Source organism: Bombus affinis, chromosome 10 (assembly GCF_024516045.1).
Source record: "Bombus affinis isolate iyBomAffi1 chromosome 10, iyBomAffi1.2, whole genome shotgun sequence".
NCBI classification, from domain to species: domain Eukaryota; kingdom Metazoa; phylum Arthropoda; class Insecta; order Hymenoptera; family Apidae; genus Bombus; species Bombus affinis.
Genome location: NC_066353.1, coordinates 1,350,940 through 1,375,555, shown reverse-complemented (window position 1 = coordinate 1,375,555; position 24,616 = coordinate 1,350,940). Strand labels below are relative to the sequence as shown.

General features: G+C 41.9%; 1 protein-coding gene across 8 annotated transcripts in view; it reads right to left on the bottom strand.

The window, feature by feature from the left end:
* The window catches only part of LOC126921379 (LIM domain transcription factor LMO4.1), a 479,425-nt gene that overhangs the window by 247,270 nt on the left and 207,539 nt on the right, over positions 1-24,616 (bottom strand). The gene's annotated exons all lie outside the window — the stretch shown is intronic.

Sequence of the window (24,616 nt, the reverse complement as noted above, 5' to 3'; positions counted from 1 at the left end):
TGAGTGCGACCGTGCATTTTTATATAGTGCGTGCACTCACGCGATCCACTTTATGCGGACCGATTGAAGCTCGCATAAACGTTCCCCTTCGACGACTATGACCTGCGTATTATTACCTTCTCCATGCAATCTATGAAAACACGATACTATTCACAACGTTTACGACCATTCCTGTTATTATGCTTAGAACGTTTTTAACGCAGCTCTGTTTTCGTGGTAATTTCTGTACTTCACCGTACCAACGTTCTATTCCGTGAACACTCGCGAATTTCATCGTGGTAAATTTCGATAACAAAGTGATCTCTTAAAATGATAATTTTACCTCACTTTTAGCGCATATAGCGCTTGATTGTTATTATTATTGACCATCGTTCCAAGATTTAAAAAGTCAATAACAGCTTCGATTTCTTTCCGATAAAGCAAGTTTCTGCTATAAGTCTAATTTACTCTACTACACAGTAAGAGGATCCGAAAAACTCGGGTACCGACACTCGGACTCTGCCGATACGAGGTAAATTTACGAGGCGATTAACTCGAGAACGCGTCGGGATGTCCGAAGTCAACGTACGCCCACACCCACCCCTCGGGGCGTCTGTTTTTCGAGGCTTTATTAAAAAGACGGCCCGACTATCAAAGGCCGCAGCACAGGACATCGGAAACATTTTACCCGTGCAACATTACGCCCATCACCGGTTATCTGCGAAATCGGCGAAAGTACACTAAATTACATGCCCGCTGCGTTCTCTGCCTTTCATTTCGCTGCTGTCAACGGCCGATCACGGCCACTGGCATGCATACACTGCCAGTCACGGATCATCGAGAGTTTGTTCAAACGAAACAACGTGGAGAAAGATTGCAGAATTTTCACCTTTTTGCTTCTTCATTTATATTAAAGTAATAAAGTAACAAAAAGAAGGGCACCGAATGTCTTTAACTCGATAACTGAAAAAAGACCAGCTAACTCGTCGCTTGAATAACATACATTATTTATGGATTATTTAACACGTTATTTCATGTTATACGTATATTTGGAAGAATAGAAACCAACCTATCTGAAACTCATATGTCTTTATTCATTTTCGATTTCATGATTACGTCGTTTGTGATTAAGGTATGATTTAATTAACAGATTAATTAGAGAAACTGTATGATAGTTAGAAAATATACCGAATGCTGCCAGATCTTTGCTTATATGTATCGTTAATATATATTTAAATGTCCTGAACATGATAACTCTTCAACATCTATTTACGAGATTCTAAATTAACCCTTCCAGACTCGAGATCTTTTTATGGTTAAATAGTTAACACCTTAAACAAATATCCTAAATATACTAAAACCACTGAATATAGCGTTTATTCCAACCGGAAACAGTAAGAATTTGGTCGAACCTGTGTAGCGTCAGCGTCATCGTTCGCAGAAACAAGGGCAGGCAGCGATCGTGAAAGAAGAGGCAAAATCCATTTCGAAAAGAAACGATCCAGAAAGAGAAACTCTGTCCTGTGGTCTAACGCAGCCATAATCGCGTCATCGCAGGCGGCATCTTTAAGATACCGGCCGCATAACCGCAAGATTTTCAATTTCCTCGTTATCCTTACGTGGCCTCCCTGAGGTCCGCGAGTATATCGAACCCTCCCCGACTAGCCGCCTCGTCCGCTGCATTCATTAACGTAACACGATTTATCAATTAGCGTAAAAGGCAGCGATAGATAGTCGTTCTGATATGTTGCCTCGTTCCAGCTACGCGGCAACTCCCTCCACCCCCCTGGCCCGTATACTATCCAGCTCTGTTTGGCCCCACACACGCGCACTCGTACGCATTTCCGTAACGTGTGGTTCACACGGCAGCATGTGTTCGTGGGCCAACGGTCACATCAACGTAGAATTCGTGCGCGGAAACGAATACCAATCAGAGATTGCTAGAATGTGTGCGTGCGAGTACATAGGTGGGCGGATACATGTGAGTTCGTGTAGCTACGAACCCGCGTGAACACATATTCACGGGGATAGCGGGGTGTTAATGGGATGTATTTTGAGCGGGAAGGTCTTGAAGAAGATTGCCGTTAGTTAAATGGACCTTGGGAAGAACGACAGTTTAATAATATTTCTTGGAATGATAATGTTTGATTGTACGTCACGCTGATTATGCTACGTTATTTAACTAGTATATAGTATATAGGGCCTAGTATATAGGGCGTTCCGTAAATTGAGGTAGTTTAATGTTGTTTTGTGAATTAAAATATAGAAGAGATAATGGTTTTATTCTTCGAGTAACATAGGAAAATAAGAATCGTACTTTGCTACGAACTAGTTTCACGATGTAATATTTTGTACGTCGATTAAATTTACCAGCTCATGTTTATCTATTTTCATAGTAGGCTATTTTGATATTTGTATCAGAGAAGTCGATATTTTGTCAAACAATTTGTTATCTAATACACTTAATTTGCTTCAATATTAGATTCATTATCTTCCCTATAGACTTCGTATTTTTATCACCTTTCAATACAAAATATATATCGCACTATCTTTTGGTCTCGCTTTTACCTGCAAAATACATTAGCAAACATCTATAAAACCTACGGGAATCTATGAACCATCCAGTATAATCCACGCGAATCCAACATCCACGAAACCCTTTTTATTACACCGGCCATTCATCCATTATCTTCTACTCCGATCCACTTTCGACCTCTCTCAGTGGACTACAATAAACTTGAATAAACGGTCCATTTGAGACGAATCATCGAGTCAAACGATCTTTGTGTTTCCATTACGAAGACTGATTAGTCGGTTTCGCCCGGCAAAAATCTGCAAATTCCAGCGGATGCTTCTTGCGCTGGTAAATTGCAAGCCGATCGAATCGATTGATTCGCGATACACACGATTCGTGTGCGCGTCTATCTGTATAGGCTCGGCCGGATACACGCGCGCATACACACGCGCGTTTTTCCATTCCACCTAAAACCGAACGGCGGCCAAAGCGCATGAGGGTGTATCCTACGTATGAAGGGTTGCACACGGTTTCATTAATGGAAAAGTGGCATTTCGGGGTTTAAGTGCATATTCCAGTTCACGCAACGACCGTACCGCATCTTTTCGCTCGCCGGCTTGAAAACAGATCGATGTTTCAGCGGCTCCGGTGTCGCCCGATCGAAACGACGCGCGATGTGACGCCTACGTCCTCGCGGTACCCTGTGGTCACGATCGTTCGATTACATACTTTCTGATTTACGTCGAGTTCAATGAATAGCCGTTCTTTCTCGAGTGGAGTTATTTTAATACATCGAGGAATGTTAAGATGCACTCGCGTGCATACAGTACGGCTACAAAAAGTATTGGTACATCATCGTATTTAGCATAGCATTTACATACTAATTAATTGCATCCATGTTAGCAATTGCATGTTAAATTTCGTATCACTTGGTAGTACGATACTTTCATACGAATACGAAGATCAAATGTTGAACGATAAAAGGACGCTTCGTTGGAAAATAAGGATACACGGGTATTAATATTTCCGCACGCTGTAGCCACACGTTGGAAACCTAACAATTTTTTGTTGATAAGCTTAATTAAATAGGAACGAGGTTCAAATCTTTGATCAAACACTTTAATTGTAATAAATTTCGATAATGAGCATTCACTCTCCTTTTGATTTCCATATTACCTGTAACACCCCATAAATCACACGTACACGCAACCTGTGCGTTGCCAGAGAACTCTCTTGGTTTTAGAGTGGCGCGTTGATCTCCGAGGGCCAGTCAGTTCCATCGAAACCAACGAACGAACTTTCGCCATTATGAAATTAACGTAAACAGGGAAAGTTGGTCCGTAGATCGCAGCGTGGTTGCGTCGCACCGGAGAGATTTTTTCCTTCTCCGAGATGAGTTTATTCGCTTGCAGAGAAAATGATTTTTATTTTACTTTTTCCCCCGCACAACGTACGCGTACCTTTCGTCGATTTGCACACAGACTCGTCGAATTTTTTTTGTAAATAAACTTTCGACGAGATACGAAAGGCATACGGAGTGAGAAATTAGAGCGTGGATTTTCAACTGCGAAAAATAGACGACGTGGCTGGTATCAACGAGGAATTTCATTCAATGGCGCGAAACAATGCACGGAAATAAGTTGATTCGATTTCCTATTAACTCATTCGGTTACATCGAACGGCCATTAATGTTGCAGCCCGCTAACCCAGTTCGGAGCCCTCCGTTAATGACGTTTTATTTAAACACATTCGCCGAATGCTAAAAGGAAAACCGCATTTCGCGCTCATAGAACAATCAATCAAAATACGGAATCGACGGGAACCGCCGCCAACGCCGTTGATTGATTATTTTCTCTTTATTAACGGGGTCCGGGGTGCGCGATTAATTGATTAATGATATGCTTCACGTAATAAGCTCACTGACAAACAACGTAATTGATATGTAACGAACTTTAATTCTATTCGTGTCGATGGCTTTGAGCTAGTAATCCAATCTAGTCGATTACACGTACATTTGGTTTCGTCTCGCAAAGTATACATTATGGGTCCAAATCCATGACAGTTCGCGTACATATGCAGCCAGATCTAATTTTTTAACAATTATGTTATTTAATTTACAACAAATCATTTTGAAAAACTTCTTTATCGTCCTTACTTACAAATCGTTCTGGAAAAGTCTCTAAGGGATATCGATGAATCGCGTATTGAATTTTGATATGCTGTTTGTCAAATTTGAAACGAACAATTAAAATGTACTATTTGTTGATTCCGTAAGATGATAAGTATCGCTTTTGTTAGTTTCTCGGTATAGGAAAATTTGAAAATTCGCGCCGATTTAATTCGCAGAGATGAGCGACGTAAAATTCTGTTTGACTTCCATTTCCGAGACGCTAACGTCTGTTAACATGGACGCGAGGGCGCGGGCCAAGTATTAATTTTGTTATTACTGCGGCTACGGCACACGGATGATACAATAATAACGTGCCCATTCGTGCGTTTCTCAACTGCGCCGGAGGATATTATACGGGCCCTTAAAATAACTGTAATTTCAGTCCAAACTACGCGAGCCCCGAGCCGAGTCGTTAACGAACAAAATTATCATACTGACAAATACCGATTATCCGTGCTGCATGTCTCGTTCCTAGGTTTTAAAGGAGACTAGAATCTTAACAATTTGTTGGTATGCGGTTATTTCCTCGATACAAAGCGATTATCATAACTTATCACTCATTATAAACGGAATTCTACCATTGTCAATAACATTATACACGAGCTTTTTTCTATAAATTACAGTGGCTACGGGAAGTATTTGTACATACCCTGAGTTTTCAATGGAGCACCTTTTTATCAGATTTTACATTGTATTTTCATAATACCAAATTATCGAAGCTATATGAAAGTACTACTAGTAAATAATACGAAATTTGATATACTCGAGCTCAATTAATATATAAATACCACGTTAAATACAATGGTGTCGCAGATTTCTGTACCTACTGTATTTTACACAATCTGTAAATTTCCATATATCTATTTATATTACATTCGTTCTCCATATATTTCGGAAAAAGATTTTTGTAATCGACTTATTTCGACGATTCTCAACGTTTCCACCGTAAGAGAACACCTATCTGTCCTCGAGCGGCGAAGCTTAACGATCGCAAAAACACCTCGAGCAGTGTCCGGTCCGATCCCCGAGCGGAAAATCGAGATCGGCCGGAATCCGTAACGGAAGGGTGGCGTGAGACGAGAAACAAGGACGGCCGGGACAAAATCGGCGAGGAATTAATTTCTTCTTCAATAACAGTTTCGCGCCTCGCTGCGCATCGATGCCACGAAAGTGGTCGTGGTCTCAGTCCGCGATCATCCTACGGCCGGAAGTGGCGGCCGCGAGCCAAGAACCAGAAAGAGAGACAAGGTCGGATGGACCAGCGGAAAAATTTCGCGGACTACCATCAAATTGACCGTCGAACCGCGCCGAGAAACGAAAAAATCACGCCGCAGGTGTCACGAAACCGATGCTTTACTGTTTATCGACTCCACTCTAATTTCTTATTTCTGCGCCCCTGTCTCTGGTTTCCCCCCACTTTCGTGTTTTAATCTCGATCCAAAAGGTACACTCGAAGTCTTCTCTGGGATATGGTCGAGCGGCTTCTGAAGCTATTTCACGATACCGTTTTACGATATCAGTGAAATAAATTTCGTGCGAATTATGTTTGAAATAATACGCGTAAGTGAGGCAGAAATTGGAAATTGGCAAATGTGAGATTTCGGGAGTTGGAGAATTTGAGAATTAAACAATTTTAAAGATTTAAAATGTCAAGAACTGAGTTCGGAGATGTGAAAATTAAGGAAATCGCAATTGAGGTGCGACATCTCAAACAGAGATATCACTTGTAGCCCAAATTCTTCCATCGATCGTTCCATCGATTGATGAAGCGTTTTCAGCAGCGCATATTTAAATACCCAAGCAGAAAGGGTGCACCATCGAGCGAGTGACAACTATATTCGCTGGAATCGTGCGCGGTGACCAATAGCAAAGGATATATCTGCACGTGTAATCGACGTTCGACCGATGCGCTTCTTAGGCTGTTTCAATTAACCGGAATCGTGTAATCCGGCTCGCGTTCTCCGCGAGTGTACATCGAGCCTTGTGCGAGTGGGTCTCGCGTTCTACAGGAATGCGAATAGCAGGGGCGTGTCGACGATTTGCGAGAAGGATCGAGAGAACGAACGCCAACGAAGAACGACCATCCAACAAACAGAGAAAAAGAGAAACAAGACGACTGAACCAAGCGAGAGAGGAAGAACGACGAACAAACAAATTATCCGACGAACAACGAAGAAGAAACGAACGGCAAAGAGAGACGGAGGAGTTTGTGAAACGAAGAAAGAGTAAGGGGTGAAAGAGAGGCAGAGATTTGTAAAACGAAGAAAGGGTGAAGGGTGAAAGAGAGACAGGGTGAACGAAGGGGGAAAAAGTACGAGCCAAAGAAGATTCTCTCTGGTTGAATCGGTACCTATAGTGGCTGGTAATGAAGGTGTTATTAAATAGATTGAGATTAATTGCGTGATTAGTGCTTTATGTGTAATTGGATAGGGAATCGAGGGGAATCGAGAGAGCCGGAATTAAATTGGCGTTCGTGTACGTGTTTATATCTTGAGACTGCTCTCTCTTCGGCCCCTTGTTCAAACCGATACTCGGCCCATCTTCCAGGGTCTAGCTGGCGACGCGAGCCAGAGAAACCAACGAAGGAACCGTACATATACTGTACACACTGTCGATGGTTCGATTTTACACGGGCACGAGTTGCGATTAAGCATCGCTGAAATCTTCTCCCCATGGAGAAACGTGTATCTTATACGTTTGCTGTTAATTGCAGAGAAATCACAAGAATGATCCAACGTCGCGATTAAATCTCTAATTAACCGCGTGTAAATTACGACGAGGCTATAAATCATGATTCGATAATGATATTACGAGTCAAATCAATTTGGCTCGGTTAAAGAATCGATCCTGAGAGATCGCGTGCCGAGAGAGGACGATTCGTAGTCGTCCGACCGATTGGTCACGCTCAACGAAGAAATATATGTAACGAGAAAGCAGAAGAATGAACGATTCAAAGCCGGAGACATTAAATAACGGCTGACCTTTGGTGCGGTGTAATGAAGAGGCGAGCGAGAAAGCGTGGATCACGACAGAGACAGGGTAAGGGGATAGAGATGGCAGGAAGAAGAAGTCGTGAAAAGGTTGAAAGATGGAGGCAACCCAGCAGGAACGGGTTAGTAGTTTATCGAATTAAGGCAATTAGCGGTACAACCATTCTGCCGGCGTGCCACTTAACCCACTATCTCCGTGGACACTCGAAAGCTTTTCGGTTTCCAGCATGCCAGATAACCCAGCGTTTTAAGGCACCGTTCACACGTCCGTTTATTATGGCATTTGCCCGATGCTAGATACCGGCCGCGTGTCGCTTCGACCACTGCACCAAATTTATTACACGAATTTATTATGCCCGATCTTCTTTGAATGGTGCTCTTCATGAACCTTTCTAATAGTACTTAGTTACTGTTCCATTTGTACAAGGAAGAATAATTGATGTGACACTAGTTTTGTGTCAGGAAATACATAAAGACAAGTTTTGAACAAGTAATCGGATATAGTACTATTTTCGTAATACATAACGTAATTATGAATATTTATTTTCTATAAAAATCTGATAGTATGTGTTTTTTTGTTTACGATTCCATAAATTCAAGATATCTCGATAAAAAAAAAGAAAATAATTTTCCAAACAGTTGAATTTAAATTGTTTGTCATTTTATTACACAGTTAAAGAATTCGTAGGTTGTACATAGTAGCGGTAGAGACGAATCAGATGGTTGGAACGAGTAGCGTTCGCTTGAAAAATATTCAATATATTTTTTCTGCTTGTAACACACGTAAGTACAAGCAGTATTTAAGATCGTGTATCAGGTAAATCGATTCTTCCAAATTCGTGCTTAAGAACTAATTTCCTCTGGGACATCCGCAAATGTAATTAATTTTATGAATATAACACGAAAATGAAATTACCACGCATTACACGTTCCAATTTATTACGCTATAATTCTCAAGCTTATCAAACCGACGTTTAGCTTGATACCTCGTTAAGATCGAGCATCTAAATTTCCTCGTCCTACAATTTCCATACCTTTGATCGCAAACATCGATATTACCGAGGCAACTGTCTACCATCTGCCAGTAGATTCGATTAACATTTAACCCAGTCGGGAATGCGTACGACGATAAACAATTTTTCCAATTAAATCAGCGTAGCAAGGGTGCTATTAACAGTAGCACTAAACGAGACGATGTTCGAAACGATAGAGAAAGAGAACGCGGTTCAACAGAACTAATCGCTTCGTTTCTATTCTTGCGTTCGAGAAGACCGGCGGGGCGCAGCGCCGGCTAATGGAGTCGAAAACAATTCGGTAAATACGACCGACGATTTCTTTTGGTCGACGCCGATGGGCAACGTGCTGACGCTCGTGTTCCTCGTGTTACAAATCGTTCCGCGCCCTCGTAAACGGTCTATAAAAATTTGCCACGGCTATCCCTGGCGCTATCGCAAAAAACCTGGACTCTCGACAACGGTCATGTCAGATAGAAAGGATTTTCGATGCAACTTTGTTTCGTAAATCTCGCCATCACAGGATACCTTTTTGCAACTTTGTACTTCACTTGTGAAAAAGACCAGGCTGCAGTTGTTTCGAAACGAATCAGTCCGGTTCTTGCAACGATACTCGAGAAAGTTAGAAAGTATTTCGATTGCAAGTGTTTCGCGCATTTTCAGTCAATTTCCGTTGTGTTTGGTACGTTCCATGCATCGAATGGCTTAATTGGATCTTTGAGATGATGGCCGAGAAAGACGAGAAGAATTTTTGGATAAAACCTGTTTCATCGATTTAGTAGTCGTAAATTTACTTTACGGTCGTTGCAAGTTCGCAATTTCGCGAGTTATGTACAACAGTGTTCGCTCGCAATGATAACGGTATGGTAAACGGATGGATGTTCGCGGGAATTTTGTTCGAAAAATCTGACAGATGTCGATCCTATCGTTTAATTTACTGATGGGATCGATTTGATGAGTAAAGATCTTCTGATCGATTTATTCCAGGATAATGAACATTCTCCTTACAACATTAATCTCGTAAATATCACGAGTTATTAAAACCGTGTACAACAGCAAAAACAAACATTCAACGTCAGCATCGATCCATCATTTTCATTGCGATGATTTAGATGCTCGTCATAACATTTAAGCAGGTTAAACAAATCTCTATTTAAATTTAGTTTCGTCAATTACCTCTATAAAAAGCGAATATGCGCAATCAAATCAAATATTCGCAATCTAATCACGATGAATAAGATTATCACAGATCCTAGCAACCATAATTCTATTTATGCAAATTCATATTTTTTACCAATACAATTTTAAAACTAAGACTTGTTTTACCTATTAAAAATCATAACAAATACCACGCTTCGGATATTTATATACCTTCGCGTGTTACATGTATTCTGTACATTTTTGTACCTCCTCTCCCATAAATGCATAAAAATTCATGGTTTACCAATATATATTAAAGAACGAAAATTTGCATGGATCTGCTTCGCAAGATGACGAAAAACGAAGGCACGGTCGTCTAATCCCTGCTGGAGGAAGTTTCAAGCCAGTTCGCCGGGCGAAACTTTTCTTTCTGTCCAAATCTGGCCGCGTCGTCCGGCCGGCATCGGAATCTCGTTTTGATGGTACACGTTGTCGCATCGCGGGGCTTCAAACCCCGAACGCCGCGCGCGATTGCGAGCCAGCGGATAAAGTTAGGGCTCACAAGCCAGTGAAATGCGAGTTTAAAATGTTGCCTGGCGACGTGCACACGTCGAATACCCCTGTCCCTAATACTCTGCTTGGCCAGGCAACTTTATTCGAATTTCGCGGAAAATTAAAAGAGAGTTTCCGGCAACGCGAACGGACTGACGGCCGAAACGTGCGCGAAATGCGAAAATCGGGAAAAGTCGCCCCTTTGTCGAGTGGAGACCGGCCAAAGTCTAGGACTTTCCGTTTCCGGATTTTCGATTTTTCTCTAGCTTCCATACCAAACTCGTTGTTCTCAGTTCATTGTTTCTACGGTTTTAGGGATGGTGGTAATATACGAATCGTGTTCCGATTCGGTAACAGGCTTCTCGTATTTTAAAATAGAATCATAGTTACCTATGGAGTCGTATTTGAGAGGTTTATAGGGTAGATGTGCTTATAACTGCCCTCTTGAGCTTCTAGTGTGATTTTATTTATATTTTAGGCAAATATTTGATCGAAAAATTGCCGCAGTTTGAAGCATAATATTCCTTCGTATCTCTTTAATGAATGAAAAATACTTTGATATCACAAATACTAAGAATTCATTAATAATTAATGATAAAAATGGAGAAGTTGAAGTCTTTACCGCAAATAATTTCAATATCCGTAAATAAAGAATCGTTGTATTCGTATGATCGTCGAATTCTTGTTTAACGATGGACTTTTGCTCGATTACTTCGTCACATTCTATTGTACTTACGTAGTAGTATTTTCGACGTTCGAAATACACATTTGTTTTTAAAAATTAATTTTTACGAACTGATTGCAAGTACAGATAAATCCGTACTGTTTCTGTCTTCATTGAAGTAGTTACATTTATCTGTACGTGATACTTTATGCGTAACTTTCCTATTAAATAAAGTAAAATGAAAGATATCTATCTCAGTCGTTACGTTGGATTATTCGAATCACGTGCCTCACATTTTTCGTATAATTTTCTATGTAATCATATGATATTCGCATTAAAGTTTGAATCGCGAAAGTTGGACTTATTACAATTTAGATAGGCATAGATATTAAAGATATTAATACAGATTGAGAATTATACTCTGCGTTACGAACTCTGTATGAGGGACGCTCATCATATATTATAACTTGGTTCCGAACAGCAGAGACAGAGAAAGCACTCGTCCTCTTTGTGTGTGTAAAAGTGCGGTCGTAAAGTGCTTTTCTATTTCAAATGGAAGTGCAAATTTTCTTTTTAAATCGATCGATCCTTTCTGAGGGATGTTCTATGCTCAATATTATATCAAATTTCTATATTTTTCACGTGTCACGTTACCGTAAAAGATTACTAAGAAATACAGGAATATATTTGAATTTTATCGAAACTAAACAATATAATTTTTCTGAAACCTGTATTCTTACTTTTGTTCAACTTACAAGTATTTTATTTTCTACGAGAGTGAAAAAAATGCACGAAAGAACGTTTTTAGAAGCGTTTCACGTTCTAACAGGTTTCCACGAGAATATTGAACCGTAACATTAAATTCTCTCCTTATAACATGGTTACATAAACCTACAGAGTAGAACAGGGCGACAAACGAGACGAAGCTGTTTGGCTTTTATCTCAAACGTTGCTGTAAATCACATGTGGACCTTTCTTTCGCTATTAGACAGTCTATTTCTATTCAGCGTTGCTAGATATAGTGGTGAACCTTTCATTTAAACCTTCTGATACGTTAAACTTGAGTAGACAACGTAGTCAGACAACGCTGGATACTTTCGAACTTTCACTCGAATCAGAGAAACATCGGAAATTTTATGCAAACATATTGTAATGTAATCGGACAAACCAGGAGTTTAAATCAATAAACGAAAAGTGTAAACGAATAAATCGAAGGATATAAATAAAATTGTAAATGTCTAGATTAATGTTTTAAAAATTCGTGTAAATATCTTTCCTTCGCGTTCTACCGATAAAATGCAGAATTATCAGAAAAGCCTTTTTCTTAATAAATAATTCTAGGAAATAATTCTTTGAAGTATTGAAATATTTTCTTCGACAAGAGGATATTATTCGATTCCGATTTCCAAGAATGATTTTCTATGGTGAATAAAATGTCGAAGAAACGTTTCCTTTTTTAAACGTTTCGCGTGTTTTCTTAATACTTGCACCCCGTCCTTCGTTCCGCCACCGGTAAATTCATCGCCAGCGCGTTAATGGAAATCGCTATTAATTATAATTTTTCGCAATGCGCGGCCGTGTCGAGATCGTGATTAATTAAAGAAAGAACGAATCCTCTGCGCGTTACTAACCAGCTCGAACAATGCGTTACGTTACCGAGTAACGTTCCATCGCGAAGAAAACGGAGCATTTTCTCGCGTCTTGCAGGTCGAAGCTTTCGGTTCGCACAATTTAGGCGAACCAGCTCACCAAGTGATTCGCATGTTAAATATAACGGGCTATAACGACCGTTTCGCCGAAATGTAATTAGGAAGTGTGTATGTATGTACTATTCTCGCATACGAATTTTGTTTTGAGGCAAAATTCGCGTCTAACACGTAACGAAGGAAAAACGAAATTTTCCATTTTCAATAAGTAATAATCGTTGTCCTTTGATGTTGATTGATAGAATCAGTGGAAAAGTGGCATAAATGCAATACTTTTCGAAAAACCAATGAAGTAAACACAAAAACACGTGCAATTAGCCTATGTATGTTTATACAGTTTCATATTTTTATGAATGTAACTAAACAAATGGAACCTAAATAAAGATTTCTTCTATCCAAAAAATTTAAATCATCTGAGACATCTTTTGGAAGAGAAACGATTGAAATCGGTAAAGCACTAGACTGTTCGTACTCTTCGAACGTATATTCAAATCTCCGTAACACACGAAACACCTTGTTCACACCAGTTCCCGGCCAGTATTACAGGAAAATTTCGATCCATTACAACAATGTTGAAAACCTTATCACCAGGTTCATCGGTATCCCCGCTGGGATTCAAGAGCACGCTCTGTTTCGCGTCAAACGATAACCTGGAAATCGTTTGGCCGCGTGCTTGAGAAGCTAAGGACGAGAAAGGGGGAAGCAGAGGTGGTGATGGAGGAGGGCGGTGGTGGAGGAAGAGGGTTTCGTGTCGGTGAGACGAAGGAACAGGAGGTGGAGGTTGGAGGACAAGATAGAAGGGAAAAAATGAGAAAGAGAGAAAAATGGAAGGAGCGAGGAGGAGAGAGAGAGAGAAAGATAGAGGGAGAGGGAAAGCCCTCTCCTCGGCCCTATTAAAAAGCCCGTTTCTGCCTCCGTTTCTGAAAGCCTCTTACGGCACTCGAGGCAACTGCGAAAGCACTTGAAAGCTCCTGAAAAGCCCGACAACACTTCCCTGGTTGAGTGCCGCGTCCCGCCAGGAGGCCGCTGCGACTTCGCACCCTGTCACCGAGACACGGACCTACTGCGACTACCCCTCTATGTGTTGCAATATCGCCACTATCCTATGTATTAAACATCGAGTGCCCTCCCTTCTTCCAACCGTCGCGAGGAGGACGCCTGCGAGCCAGCCAGCCAACCCCCTTTCCTCCCAACGTGGAATCCCTCTTGGACAGCCTTCGACCGCGTTAAAGCAACCCTTCGTAGAGCAGCCGCGATACGCTACGCCGTTAAAGCTGGACGAAAGAACTTCGATATCGGAAAATTCGTATGGAAAAGGTTATGGTCCGGTATGAAGAAATTTAGTGCAATTTATTCGTTAACCTTTTGGTGGCCGCGGTCTTAAAATTGGCGTCATAGATTGCGACGTATTTGAGAGGTACAATGACCTTAATCTGTGCTACGTGGTTACAAGTTTTGTATGAAATTATACAAATACATGGAGGATGTTAAATTCTATGATAAAATGGATATATGGAATTTGTATTCGTTGAATGAAATATAAATATGTCATTGAAAGATTGAAATTGCGAAGTAGTCTTGCCAGAAATTTGGAAACAGCTGAAACAAGGTACAGACCATTTGCGAATAATTCTTTTTCTTCCCTCCTATTTCTTCTCTTTTTCCTTTTCGGTTACTTCCCTTTCCGCTCCTCACCATCCCATTGATAGTGCAAAATACCTAGCCAGAAGTTCTTTGATAGAATAAAGAACACTCATCCCGTCCCACTCGTCGGGCCGAATCGTAAATCCCGGTTCATCCCATCCAAGGAACGCAATCGGACAATGGAATCGCCGATACTAATCCCGAGCGTGTTTACCAACCGTATCGGGAATCTCTGGCGGGTTCGTTCAATTTCGAGAGAAAAGGAAGCGTGGTGTCGGAGGAGTGGCGGCACTTCTACCGCGAGCAGCTCAGTAGGGGTTAAAATTAGTGGGACAACGACACTCCTACTCGCTAAGTCTCCGTCCAACCATTCTTCTTCATGTTGGAAACACTAACGAGAGAACGAAGGTGATCGTTCTTGCCTCCGAGTGGAACCATTGAAAGGGCACGAGAGAAAGAGAACGTTGAAAGTCGAAAAGCAAAGGGACGCTCTAAAGGTAGTGTAAGATGAACGAGAAAGGACAGAAGGTGCTGATAATCTGCGTGTTGAAACATTCTCGGCCAGGAGATAACGGGAACATACATAATGCAGTGTTTCTTCTGCGGACTACCAATCGACGGTGGTTTTAAGTGAAAATGGGCCAATGGCCCGTCGCGCGAGAAGGTTTACCTCCCTTCGACAGCCTTATTACAATACATTAGAATATCGTCGTGGCCGTCTGACTTCGTATGCGAAGGAAAAGGAAACGTGCCTACGCGATGATTTGCGTACCGGATACTGTCCTCGCGTGTCCCCACTTCGGTCCATCGAAATCTGTGTCTTGGAAAAACAGTCGAGTTCTTTGTTGGTTTTCGAAGGAACGACCGCTGATCCCCTTTCTTATTTTAGACACGTTCACACATTTACAGGAACCACAAATAACATATGTTCATTTATCTATTTCATATCAAGTAATTCAAAGTCGACGACGAATGAGATATGCGATTCAATATCTAAATGCACGATTCATCTTAGGTTTCGATTTATATGTCCCTGCTGCTTCAGTCCCAATAAAAACGATTAATCGAAGTACCATTGTATAAATAAGAAAAAACTCTGGCTTCCAACGATCGTCTTATTAAAGGATTCCAACTTGAAATGTAAGATAACCGTCTCGATCCCAAAATCTGCGTGAAATATAAAACGTTCCCCTTTTACATGATCAGTTTACGAGCCATATAATCACCTTAGAAACTTTGAAATGTTTCGAATCTGTTAGAACGAACGACGTCGCGTAAAACTCGCGTGCACCGAGGGTCTCGTACTTCCTTGAAACTCGGCTCTCTATAGAGGACTCGATGTTCGCAGCTAAATGAAACAATTCCTGGAATTCTTCGTGACTTCCCTTCGGACCGGGACTGAGGGTCGGTTAATTTCTGGACACCGACGGCATGGCGAGCCACGTTTGAACGGGTGGCAGCCTCGCTTAATCTGGCGCAGTTTAGACAATTTAGCGCGGTTACACGGTTAGCGTCAAACATAACCTCGCCACTTGGCCGGGCGTAAAGAATGACGGCAGTAATGTCGGTCCACGCACCAGGTTACCTAACGAAAAGGGAACCGAGAAGCAGCGAGGGAGCAAGGAGACAGAGACGCGCGTTCAACGAGGGTGGTTGTGTGCTTACCAGTTACCGAAGCAGAAGGAAGAACAGAGGGGTTGGAATAACCTGGCTCTTTAATTTAAAGCCGCCGGACAGTAATTAAAATAACCACCCCAACACATACTCCTTAAAACGATGCCCAACTCGTTTAAGACACGTTCCGTTCATAAAGCCTAACTGACCTTCGATGGATTTGTTACGGAATTGTTCATGGTCTTTGGTAGAAGCAACTAACGATGGTGGAAGGAAAGGCAAAGGATAATTTAGAATTCTCCATTGCGAGAATATGAATTTACGTGGATGGCGTGTGACTGAAGAAACGTAGAGCGGAAAACGTTTAGAAAGTTCGAGGATATAGAAATCTTAAGAAGAATTTCTATTTCCATACCGAGAAACGAATAACTTCCATTTCGATTCTATTTAGTGAGACTTAGAGCGGTACTAAATATTCTTATCTCAAGACGCTGTACCAACTTTCCTACGATATATTACATCTAGAAATCGGGTTCATTTTTTCCTCCACTGGCAACGGAATTATTATGTTACTCAGTTTCCACTCTCCAAGCACGAAGAACACCGGGTCCGATAATTACTCGCTTTCGAGTAATCTGTAATATACTTCCTCTAAATGATATGTATTTTCTTAATGAGCGTGTTACATTATACAGCGTCAGGTAGAAGGGAGTTAATGCCAGAGTAACGCGGCGTGGCTCGACCTCGTCGAGAGCGCCGCGTTTCTGTTCGTCGGTCCTCCTACTTGGTCGCGATCGAGGTCAGAACACGCTACCTTCGTAAAAGTTAAAAATTCTGTTTAATTCAGTTTCTCTATAGTTCGATCGTAATTTTTCTGCTCCACAAAAGGGGGAAAAAAATACGAAAAGGGAAATTTACGATTTACGTAACAATCTACGATCGTAACAACTGATCTCAAACATCGATTGCGAACACCAAAACACCGATTGTTTATCGCCGAACATCGAATCATCCGCCAGTTATCCGCGTGGACCGTAACGCACAGGGCTCGTTGCATATTTTATTAACGTGTATCGTGTTGTTGGATCGCGGCCATTGTGAATCAGCTACTTCCAAGTAGTGGCACAGCCTTGGAATTAAATTTAGACGGTAGGTGCACACGACGTACACCGGCTGATGGAAAGATCGGTATCAAATTGCGGATAATAATGGAAATAAGAATGGTATTATGCGGGTTCACCGTTTATGGTATAATGGATCCGATACTCGGTGTAATATCATTTAATAATTTACTTAGATCGCTGCTATCCTCAAGTTCTATATAGATACCTTCTTTCAACAAGCCGACGAGCAAACCAACTTGCAGAGAGCGAACTTTTGTTTAAATAATTTCTAGGTACTCAACATCGAAATTATGAGAGTTGGGTCCAATTTTAATGTCCAATTACACTTTCATGCCAACATTGATATTAATATCTCGGAGTAGAAGGTGACGCGAGACCAATGCCGCTTGCATCTTTTAGCAGATCGAAGCCCCGACGCGAATAAAATACCCTAAGTATCCTCAAACGAGTTGCACGAAGAAGAGGAAGGGAGAGAAGATCGGCAGTCCGCGAAGGTATCGGAGGTACGGCACGTTTACAGTGCAATCGTAGCCTGGAAAGCGTCGATATAACGTAGGCACTCAGCCGGCGTGGCGTGGTCGAGTTCCGATATACCAGGTGTTACGATAAATTTAAACGATATTTTATTCAGGCGAGCCGATCGCTAGTTTTCAATTTGCCGGCTCGTATATATTTCGCGAAGGTTGGTGAAGGAACGAGCGAGGAAGGGAGAGAGGCCGGCTGCCGCTGCTGGCCCTGGAGATGCAATTTCTCGGGGTGCTGGTTTGCTCCGTCCGTCTGGACCCTCGCCCTAGACCTCCGCCTTCCTCTATACCTCCTCGTTCTCCTTGCTCGCACACACGGCTTTCCGTGGCTTGATGAAAAAATAATAATCCCAGGGGAACGGTCAGTTATGGGGAATGAAATCATCCTGGCACCGTTCGTGCTCATCCTATCGATAGCGTGCCTCTTGTCTCTAGCCGCGAGGTGAATCTTCCTCCTTTATCCTCCAAGCTTAGATTCCACCGAGCCGAGAAGAACCAACGAATTCTAGAGGTCTTTCGCGCAGCGAGCACCCTCTGATAATTCGACCGGATGCGATCTCCAACTTCCAAAGCGGACTCCCTCCGTTTTAGCTTCGAATCGGATCCTGTTATAGGTGTTTCGAGGTCCGAAACGAGATTCAACCGGGCGAAGTTAGGCGTTAGCTGCGGCCCCGTTGCTTCGCAACTTCGGATAGGCTTCGAGGAGTCTGCATAATTAGGATGATACATGTAGTGCGCAAATTGTCCGGGACTTTGGTTAGAAACTGCAGCAAATTGTTACCTTTGGATGGTGCGTCGATAGTGGTGGAGGATTCCTTTCATTCGCCAGATACGATTCCAAGAATCTCCGATTTAGTTTGGAACGAGCCTCTTTATCGAGCAATTGGAATGTTAATCGAAAGTATTATGCAATCGATGTTATATAACTTGCAATGATATGGGAGAACTTGGCGTTGTGAATATTGATAGATGCAAGACAGAGTTAATTGTATCGGAAAGATATTTAAGTCGAACTAAATATTTTGTCTTATAATTCGTATGTGTTATGACTGTTATTAACGGGTTATGAATGGTACTTACGCGATCTAGTTTGAAGATTTTAAGGTGTTGAAGCTTAGATGACTCGAATTATTTTTGATATACTACATATGTACATGGCCATTCTTTTATAAAAATAGTTAAAAAAAAGCAGTTAAGTACATCTCGATTTGTCTCACAAGTAAAAAGTGAGTCCACCAACGTCATCGAGAGAATAAACACGATATTGAGCGCTCTAGGAAGACAACGCTAAAAACGGAGAACGTAAGTTAGACGCTCGTTACGAGATGCGATTAACGCAAGTATTCCTACATTACTCGCGTGGGAAGCAACAACGATTGTTTAATCGTCTAGCGTAAGGCTAGAGAGCGAAATAAGTCGCTATTATAAGCACAATTTCGGTGGCGGGTAATTCCATTATGAAGTGACGAAGAAAGAGAAAACGGTCAAGTTTCTTAATATCGGCCGCGCCGAGATGAAACGAAACAAAATTGTGCCATATTTCAATGAGTCTGAAAACTCCAATCGACCTTAAACTGCGAACATTCATCCGCAATTTGTTTAGCTCTCCTGTCTCTTTCCCCTTCGCAAACCCACGAAGCAAGCAATCAGGACGATGCAGTCGGTCTATTCAGCGAATGTTTATACCGAAACAGAGAAACGACAAGCTTTCGCCACTGGCACGGGTACATTCTTAATCGAAACGACGGAATATCGCGTGAGAGCTCGAGAGTCACACGCGAACGTGTCGATTTTCGTGGCACGAGGCGAATACGCTACTGCAATTAGCGAGTGTCGACTGTCGATCGAAGGGGTCAGGTGTGTATAAGCCAAGTACCACAGGTATTTACAGCCACAAGTGTGTACAAACGGTGGTGGCTTAAACGGCACGGCCAAAAGGGAAGAGGATAGATGGAAGATGGCGAGCAGGTACGAGTGAGAAAGGGCGGAGGAGTGACGAGACCCGGAGATGTTTGGCTTCTACTGAAATTAAAAATATCGATTCCCATTCGCACGCCGGGCTTCATAGAAGCTCAATTCGTTTCTCTCCTGCAAGACAATACCTATTCTTCCCGCGGACAGTAAGAGGTACAAATTGCAGTTGCATCCCCCGTTCGCTCTCTCTCAATCCCTCGACTCTCGCTGCGCAGGAATCCCAAACACAAAGGCTCTTTTTCATTTGGTTTTTCCTCCCCTGCGCTACCCCTTACTCGCCCAACCCCAGCCACTACCCCACATACATATACGCACCCCTTCCGTGGTGGCAAGCCGATTCTACCATCATCCCACACCATCGTATACCGTCGCCACGCGAATCAACGATTCTTCCTTTCTTCCTACTTTCCTTCTTTGCTCTTCTCTGTACATGTGTACATGTGTGCGCGCACGCGTGTGTGTATATTTTCTGTATGTATGTCCGTGATCATTTAGAGAGAGGGGGAGAGAGGGTGAGAGAGAGGGAGAGAGAGAAGGAGACCCATCCAAATGTATGGAGTCGTAATGGTATATACATAATTGACTAATCCATTGGATTACTCGGGGGAAAGAGGGCGCGCCCTGTTTCATCCCCCGTGGAACAACCCCGAAACCAGGAACGAAAGCCCGCTTTCTAATCGATCGAAATAATGCCACGGCTAATCGGGCCGATTGGAGAGCAAAAATTCGTCTCCTCTGATTCAATCCCGCGATCGAGTGACGTTGGTGGGATAGCGCGGCCACCGGTCGTTTCTCTTAATTGAATAGCGCGAAATTTATATTTACGCGCTGCAACTTCGTCTTGTTGTTCGAATTGAATTTTTTAACGCGTAAACCAGCATTCTATACGGAGAATCGATTTGGGTTGTATTCGTAAATGCATCCGGTTGATTTAAGAGCGAATCGCTGGTTTATCGAGGTATACGGCAAACGTTGGATGATGTAGCGTTCTACGCGGGACGGTGGTAATTCGTATGGAATTTGCGTAAATACGTTATTCAATACAGAATGATTCACCCCGGCTAGAACAGGAAAAAATAAAAATAGAAAGAGAAGAGTAATACACGGCTTGTGGGAATCGATATGAAAATAAGTCGGCACGGGAAAACGGTCGCGTTTTACGTATCTATCGCCGCTCGAAAAACCTATACGACAGATTGAACAGCAAATACGTGCCTCACGGAGCACCCTTTCGACCGTGTAACGGACAACCAAAAAATCAAAGATCGAGCATCGAGCATTGAGCGCGCGGCCACGGGAACCTCTCGATCCCGGCACGGAAGCGTTCGCCAAATATCTATCCGCTCGGAGTCGATCAAACACAAAGTGTGAGCGAGAGAGCGACCGAGCGAACAAGAGATAGACAGATAGATAGATAGATAGATTGATAGAGAAAGAGAGAGAGAGAGTGGGAGAGCGTCACCTGTACGGTGGCTTCGCAATTTCGAAGGGGTTTCAACGATGCAGAGCGACTGCTACCCTCTTCGACTACGAGCCTTGATTAGGCTTCCGGTTAATTAATAACCTCTCGTGCACACATAGCCGTGGCCCACGTATGAATATGCATGCGGTCTGTTGTGCGTTTCGCAGTGTGAGAGTGCCTACTGTATTCACCACGTTCGAGCAACGAAGAGGTCGCGAGTAGAACCAGCTTGCGCGAGAAAGACGGGGACAGAAGGAGAAAATAAGAGAGAGAGAGAGGGAGGACGAGTAGAGAGGGTGCTGGGAAACGAGAGGGTGTTTCAGCGTGAGAGACAGGGACTGAAAAGTAGGGGTTGAAGAGAGACGAATCGTGAGTTAGAAAGGGTGGACGAGGGAGACGATGAGTGGCGGAGGGCTACTTATTTGCATTCGGAAAACAAAGGGTGTGGGCCGACTGTATGCTTGCCCCTCATTTCGCGTAACGAAGGACGAAGGGAGCCGATCAAAAGTCTTTTCCCGCCTTCTTCGTTGTATGCGTTTGAATCGAGCGAGTTTATGCTCGAGATTTTAATTAGTACCGCACTCCATTCCCACGCGGGCGCATTTTAAGGGCCATACCGTTGAATTAATGCGCCTGTTTATGGTTTGTTTTATACTTTGGGAGATTTTTTAAGCAAGGGAAGAAGGAGTTGCTGCGCGTTTCCTTTTGTTACGCTGTTGCTCCCCTCCTCCTCCCCTCTCTCTCTAAGATCGTCCTTGCCACCTGCAGTTTGACATTCTTCGTGTGATTTCATTTTGCTTATCGTCGAAGTTGTGTCTTCCTATTTTTGTATCGGGTTATGTCCAGAGCAGGAATGTTTGTGCATTTACGAAAAATACGGTTGTAAAAACACACAGAATTCGAAAATCATGCAAAATTTATGATGATTACAGAAGCTGGACACGGTATGTCATATTCTCCATTCTTCACAGGGGAGCAGTCCTTAATTTCAGAATATTGTCAATCAATCTCATGTTACCAAAATAGTCTACTTCATTTATTTTTAAAGCTAAATACAATGGCTACGAGAAGATAAATGATCTTGCATATTTTCTCTTTGTGATCTTCAATATAAAATATGCAACGTACAATAGGTTCTTCTTATGATGTTTGGCAGATAAAATACATCTAACTGATAAATTTGCATAAACATCCTCCTTACATTTACAAATGATAGATACATTTGGTGTTTTTACCCTCTTTAAACGCATATCAAATTAGCATAGTCGGAAGAGAGGAAGCATTTGTATCTACTTATTCAATGATCGTATTGCGTCGTCGACTGAGTCTATAATTGAATTAACAAATCCCCATGAGCTCCAATCGACCGACAGGGACTGATACCATCTGTTGTTGGCTACACCTGCGTTTTCGGTCCCTTGCACCTTATGGCGCACGAAACTCGAAGCTATGACACATCGTAAGCTCTATATGTACACAGATGAAATTAATGTACATATAAAACAACCGTTGCAAAGCCTGGATAATTAAGAACCTATTACTGGCATTACACTGATAATACGAATCAAGCTCCTTACAGGCAAATAGAAATCTATTTTCTATACACGAGAATACGTGTTTCGAAAAAACTCTCTACTTCAATGCAATGTTGGAACTGTGCCGCAGTTATGGTATTTAGCTTTTGTGTATCAAGAAACGGGTCGAATATGCGAAAGCGGATTTTGTTATTCTTGCCGCGATACAATGGTTTATAAGAACGATATTGTATGCTTGGAAATATGGCAGCTAGCTTCTGACAACGAGTAAATATTCGTGATAAAATAACCATAAGAATTTTAATGATGATCGGTTCCATTTAGCCTTTGTGTATTGAAAGATCACCAAATACGTGTCACGATAGAGACACTCGTTGAGAAAAGGGACCGGTAAAACATTATTGAGAAGATTAATTCACAATTATAATCATTCTTAAAGAACTTTGTCCGTTTTGTATGTACAAAACGAATAGAAATTTTATAATACTTATACATATTTCACATATGTCGTAGATTTATAGGATCTCTTTTCAGAAAACTTCTGAATTTGCTGTAACATTTACAGTCTCTGACGCGCCCCCCAATAACGATAGTTGTGAAGAAAAATCTATATAAATATAAATCTACTATCCCCCAATTTTTATATCATTCTGCATCACTTTGAAAATCAAAAAGTCTCGCGATCGAGTTTCCGTCATCCTTAAATCGTCGCGGCATCTGTTTGTTTGCAACAAACTCGACTGTCTGTGCTCGAATTCGTTCGGCCGGCCCGCGGAACTCGGTCGAGCCCAGCACCCTTCCCCCCCTCATCATTTCTCGCGTAATTTCCTCCTCGAATACAATAGCACTCGAGTCGCATTGCTCAACCTCGATCCTCCAGACGAGTCAAATCCCCGTTCCTCAGCCGGTGAGCACTGCAAACACCCAATCTCCACGGTTATTTAGAAATCGGATTCGCGATCGAGACGATGTTGAAACGAGATCCTTCCTACCGTCTTCCTATATCGTTTCCAACGTGGAAATCCATCGTCCGAGGTGTACACTCCCGTCCATAAATCATCAGATACTTACTTATTTTTTATGAATATATGATTGTTAGAATATACATACGACTCTTTGAATTGATACTTTATTCTTTAGTCGAATTAAAATATGCACTATCTTATACTATGAAATAACCTGTATTATAAAGCAATTATTTAAGATTATTTAAAATTGAAATTAATGTCAGGAGTCGAGTTCTAGATTTAAATATTAGAAACATTAGATTCAGCTAGAATCAAACATACGATAAAGACTTATTATTCACATTATAGTATAACGCCAGGATAATTTACTTATAATTCTCAATGAAAATTGATTGTGAAATTCTTCCAAATAAAGGGAAAAAAGGAGGAGCGATGGATAAATGAAAGTTTAAAACCGACACGCTATCAATTTTCGTAATTTCTATACTAAAAATTTCTCAGCATATTGTTAACAATTATCTATGTGTAATATATATTACATTTATTCGTTGCTCTTATTAAATATAAATTCAGTTTGTACGGTTACGCTGTCTTTTTATATTTTTTATTTTATAAACCTCCTTTTGTACGCCACTGTACATTCTAACAACGGTATTGCACAAAATAGACACCGGGCATAGCAGTGTACAAGGAAACTGAGAGCCCCTGCGGGTCACCGTATCCTCAGTAAGAACCCTGAAAATGAATTAACTTTTTGCCCGACAGCAGAGTTCGAATCGCGTTCTGAGCCATTGTGCAGCGTGTCGCGCGGCCTACCGTGATGCCACGCCATCGCGAATTAAGTAGCTCCCTCGACAGACATTCAACTTGATCTGGATGGAACAGAACGATTGCGGGAAGGACGAAGGATCCAACATTGCCCGTTGCGGCCTTAATCGAGGTCGCGGATCGCGAGCAAGTTTACTTGTTTCTTACGTCGACTAGCCATTGCACCAGGATATTGCGTTCCATGGAATGAAATTTATGTCTCGTCATCTTCATT